The following is a 5,739-nucleotide window of genomic DNA, read 5'->3' as shown; positions in this document are numbered from 1 at the left end:
CATCAGAGCAAGCATGATGGGTGGCTCTGATGGGGTGACTTGACCTACATCTGGTCATTTTCCAAAAAAGGTTTGTCTCAGAAATGGGATTTTAAAAATGCAGATATGACTGGGCTCTGAAGGACGGGCTCAGGCCAATAACACTCATGGAAGTCTAATGTATAAATGGCTCATTTATTCATTTCAGTGGTAGGTGTAACTTACAAGGTGACTTTGTACTTATGTTCCTTGAGCTTTATCATTTATTTGTTTGATTTTTTTTACACATTCAGTACTTTTATTTAACTGTTGAGGCGACAATTGACGTATCTCCCACCCTCTCCTTTAAGTTAGTGTGACAATTTTCCATAATAAACTACTTAAAGAGAAGCTTTGGTCAAGAATGGAATGAAATAGCAAAAACAAAAACAAAATAACCCCATATCACTGCTGCTTTTAAAAAACCAACACTGTCACCAATTATATTCAAACAAAAAAACACACACAGTATTTGCACGAAACCTGTCTTCAGTGTTTCCTTGTGGCTGGCTCTCCTCACCACCATGCACATGGCGGGGCTTTGTCAGCGCATGTGTCAGTTTGTCAGTCTGTCAGTTTGTCATGCTGGATCTGGGAGGCTCACTCAGCTTCACATTATCCGGAGGCCCTGGATGGAAGACTCTAAGGTCTTGAAATCCCAAACTGTCATGGCTCCATCGATGCCAGTATTGTAAAATTTGCGATAATCTTGCTTGTCCACTTCATAAATAGACACTTGAGTGATGCTATTCTGGTGCAGCGTCTCCAAGGCTGTGTTGCGGTCCTCAGTCGTGGCCCTCTTGTCCGTGTTGCGGAAGCGTTCCATAGCAGACATGTTGCGCTGAATGCTCTGTTTTGGAATGTCTAGTTTGGAGACGAAGGTCAAGCAGCCACGGTCATCATAGTTAAAGAGCATTGGGCAGCAGTCATGGCCCGCGGCTACAACGCTATTCTCTGAGAAAATGACACACTCAGGAGGGGCAGGAACTCTGTTTTCAGAGTTGAGACCTGCAGGCTTTTTGAGGCATCAGCAACGGATACGGTGCTGTCGTGGCTGACCCAGGCCAGGCGACTCCCGCTGGCAGAGAAGCTGACCCCATGCACCCAGCCGCCGGTGCCACTGCCCCCGAACTCTGACATCAGCTGACCAAAAGGCATCTTGCTGCCCCAGGGCGTACTGGCTGGCTTTTCATCCACTTCTTTAATGTAGGCAGAAAACACTCTGCATTTGAAATCACAGGATCCTGCTGCCAGCAAGACATTGTTGAGATGCCAATCCAAGCTGAGGACCGTGGAGCGAATCGGCTTCTTAATGTGCTTGCTTACCCACCAGTCATTTTCAGACTCAAAGTAACAGAAATGAGTCGTGCTCCACTTCCCACAGCAAATTTGTTCTCTAGCGGGGACCACTTGACAAAAGTCGCTGCATGATTAATTCTCAGGATCACCAGGGTTGGCTTCCAGACACCATCTTTCTGACTCCAGACGTAGGCATTGCGGTCTGCCCCACAAGTGACGATGTGGTCACTCTTGGGAGCCCAGTCGATACCTGTAATGTGTCCGTTATTCTCCTTGAGCTCATGAGCTTTCACTGGCTCCTGTTCTTCTTATAGATGTGGACTTCGTGATTGTTGGGGCTAAGAGCAATCTGGGTACGATCCCTGTTCCAGGCATGACAGGTGATTGGCTCTAGTAAAAACTGATGTAGGGACATTATTCTTAGTGTTTTCAAAGGATAGAAAGCTGGGATCGGGGCAGTGTGGACCGGCTCCGAGGGGAGAATTCGGGACTCTGGTCAGTCGACACGAACAGGCTCCGGTGGGCGCCGGCGGAGGCTTGTTTGATATTTTTGACATAGCCTATTGTGTAGCAGCGTCTTTGTGTCTTTTCTAGTCTTTTTATTTGCTTGTTTGATCTTAGTCACTTAATGGTCAAAAGGGGTTTAAAATTTTTTTTTTAAGATTTTATTTATTTATTTGACAGAGAGAGATCATAAGCAGACGGAGAGGCAGGCAGAGAGGGAGATAGAGGGAAGCAGGATGTGGGACTCGATCCCAGGACCCCGAGATCGTGACCTGAGCCGAAGGCAGCGGCTTAACCCACTGAGCCACCCAGGCGCCCGGTTTTAAAATTTTTATATTTTAACTTTTTAAAAAAAGTTTGTATCCATTTATTTCACACACACACACACACACACCACACACACACACACACACACATCACACACACACACACCACACACACCACACACACACACACACACACACACACACACACACACACAGCATAAGTAGGGAGAGTGAGAGAGAGAAGCAGACTTCCTGCTGAGCAGGGAGCCCAACTTGGGACTCAACATGGGGCTCAATATCAGGTCCCTAAGATCATGACCTGAACTGAAGATAGATGTTTAACTGACTGAGTCACCCAGGCACCCCCCAAAATAAATTCTTTTTTAAAAAGTCAATGCATTGTATACTTAATATTTGTGCACTATATGTGTGTTATATCTCAATTAAGAAAAGGACCAGTCGATGTGTCAAAGGTGAAGTGTCACACATATTATTCAAAATAGATCTGACCAGGGGCGCCTGGGTGGCTCAATGGGTTAAAGCCTCTGCCTTCGGCTCAGGTCATGATCCCAGGGTGCTGGGATGGAGTCCCCGCATCAGGCTCTCTGCTTGGCAGGGAGCTTGCTTCCCTTCCTCTCTCTCTGACTGTCTCTCTGCCTATTTGTGATCTCTGTCTGTCAAATAAATAAATAAAATCTTAAAACAAAAAAAAACAAAAAAAAACAAAGATCTGACCAGAGGTCCCTGGGTGGCTCAGTGGGTTAAGCCTCTGCCTATAGCTCAGATCATGATCTCAGCGTCCTGGAATCGAGCTCCCCATCAGGCTCTCTGCTCAGCAGGGAGCCTGCTTCCCCCACCCCGCCTGCCTCTCTGCCTACTTGTGATCTATCTCTCTCTGTCAAATAAATAAATAAAATATTTAGAAAAATAGATCTGACCATTTCATCTAGGTTTTCCAATTTGCTGATGTACAGTTGCTCACAGTATTCACTTACAATCCTTTTTATTTCTGGAACAATGTCCCCAATTTTATTTCTAGTAATTTGAGTCTTCTCTTTTTTCTTAGTCCAGTTAGATAAAGTCTGTCGATTTTGTTGATCTCTTCGAAGAAACAACTTTTGATTTCATTGATTTTCTTTACCGGTTTTCTAGTTTCTATTTTGTTTATCTCTGCTTTGACCTTCATTGCTTCCTTCCTTCTGCTAGCTTTAGGTGTAGTTTGCTCTTTTTCTAATTCCTGAAGTTGTAAAGGTAGATTGTTGATTTGAGAACTTTCTTGTTTTTTAATATGTGTTTATAGTTATACATTTTCCTCTTAATACTGCCTTTGCTGCATCTCATAAGTTTCGGTGTGTTGTATCTTCATTTTCATCCATCTTTAAGTATTTTCTAGTTTCCCTTCGGATTTCTTTGATCTATAGTTTAAAAGTGTGTTGTTTAATTTCCACAAATTTATGAGTTTCCCAGTTTTATTTTTTTTTAAGATTTTCTTTATTTATTTGACAGAGAGACACAGCGAGAGAGGGAACACAAGCAGAGTGGGTAGGAGAGGGAGAAGCAGGCTTCCAACTGTAACCTGAGCTGAAGGCAGATGCTCAATGACTGAGCCACCCAGGGGCCCCTTCCAGTTTTACTTTTGTTGATGGTTTCTAAATTCATCCTGTTATGATTGGAGAAAATATTGGGTATGATATCTATCTTTGAAATCTATTGAGACATAATTTATGGCCTAATACCTGGTATATCCTGGAAAATGTCCCACATGCACTGGAGAAGGATGTGTGTGCTATTGCTGTTGGGTAGTGTTCTGTACAAGTCTGTTAGATCTAGTTGGCTTATTGTGTTGTTTAAGTCCTCTGTGTTCTCACTTACTTTTTGTCTGGTTATTCTATTCATTGTTTTGCTTGTTTGTTTTTTTTAAACGATTTTTTTTTTTTAAAGATTTTATTTGTTTATTTGACAGACAGAGATCACAAGTAGGCAGAGAGGCAGGCAGAGAGTGAGAGAGGGAAGCAGGCTCCCTGCTGAGCAGAGAGCCTGATGTGGGGCTCGATCTCAGGACCCTGGGATCATGACCTGAGCCGAAGGCAGCGGCTTAACCCACTGAGCCACCCAGGCGCCCGCTTGTTTGTTTTTTTAAAGTAGGTTCCATGCCCAGTGTGGAGCACAATGCAGGGCTCAAACTCACAACTCTGAGATTAAGACCTGAGGTGAGATCAAGAGTTGAATGCTTAACTGACTGAACCACCCAGGTGCCCCTGGTTGTTCTGTTCATTGCTAAGAATGGGGTATTTATGTCTCCTACTATGATTGTAAGCCTTGTCTATTTCTCCCTTCAATTCTGACCCTTTATGCTACATATATTTTAATGGTCTATGATTAGGGTGAAAGTGTTATAATTGTTATATGTCCTTGCTGCATTGAGACTTGTATTAATATATAATGTTCTGCTTTGTCTCTTAAATTTTTTTTAATTTAAAGTCTGTTTTGTTAGTTACTGGTATACGTACCCCTGTTTTCTTTTAGCTATCATTTGCTTGAAGTATTCTTTTTTTTTCTTTTTTTAATTTAATTTTATTTTTTTTAAAGATTTTATTTATTTATTTGACAGAGAGAGATCACAAGTAGGCAGAGAGGCAGGCAGAGAGAGAGAGAGAGAGAGAGAGAGAGGAGGAAGCAGGCTCCCTGCTGAGCAGAGAGCCCGATGTGGGACTCGATCCCAGGACCCTGAGATCATGACCTGAGCCGAAGGCAGTGACTTAACCCACTGAGCCACCCAGGCGCCCCTGCTTGAAGTATTCTTTTCCATCCCTTCACTTTCAATCTATCTTGATAGATTGTCTTTGGCTCTCAATTGAATCTCTTGTAGACAGCATATAGTTAGATCATGTATTTTTAAAATCCAGTCTGCCTATCTCTGCATTTTGATTAAAGAATTTAATCCATTTACATTTAAAGTAATTACTGATTAGGAGGTACTTACTCCTATCATTTTGCTATTTCTTTTCTATAATGCTTTATAACTTTATTTGTCCTTCATTTCTTGCATTACTGTGTTCAGTTGACTTTTGGTAGTGAAACATTTTAAATTCCTTTCTCATTTCCTTTTGTATAAATTATGTAACTATTTTCTTTGTGTTTACCATGGGGATTACTTTTGATATCTTAACGTTGTAACACTAATTTGTATTTATACTGGCTTAACTTCAATATCATACAAAGATTGCTCTCTTATAACTCTGCTCCTACTCCTTTTGGTTGATGATGTCACAATACTCTGTGGATGTATTTAATACCACTAAACTGTATACTTAAAAATGTGGAAGATGGGGCGCCTGGGTGGCTCAGTGGGTTAGGCCGCTGCCTTCGGCTCAGGTCATGATCTCAGGGTCTTGGGATCGAGTCCCACATCGGGCTCTCTGCTCAGCAGGGGGCCCGCTTCCCTTTCCCTTCCTCTCTCTCTGCCTGCCTCTCTGCCTACTTGTGATCTCTCTCTGTCAAACAAATAAATAAAATCTTTAAAAAAAATGTGGAAGATGTGGGGCACCTGGGTGGCTCAGTAGGTTAAGCCTCTGCCTTCTGCTTAGGTCATGACTTCAGGGTCCTTGGATGGAGCCCTGCATCAGGCTCTCTGCTCAGCAGGAAGCCTGCT

At 42.7% G+C, this 5,739-nt stretch overlaps 1 pseudogene; it reads right to left on the bottom strand.

The window, feature by feature from the left end:
- Positions 1-263: 263 nt before the first annotated feature.
- On the bottom strand, positions 264-1,847 carry LOC116589001 (annotated as a pseudogene).
- Positions 1,848-5,739: the final 3,892 nt, after the last annotated feature.

This window comes from Mustela erminea, chromosome 4 (genome assembly GCF_009829155.1).
Source record: "Mustela erminea isolate mMusErm1 chromosome 4, mMusErm1.Pri, whole genome shotgun sequence".
In the NCBI taxonomy this organism is placed as follows: Eukaryota; Metazoa; Chordata; class Mammalia; order Carnivora; family Mustelidae; genus Mustela; species Mustela erminea.
This window is presented reverse-complemented; position numbering and strand designations above follow the sequence as displayed.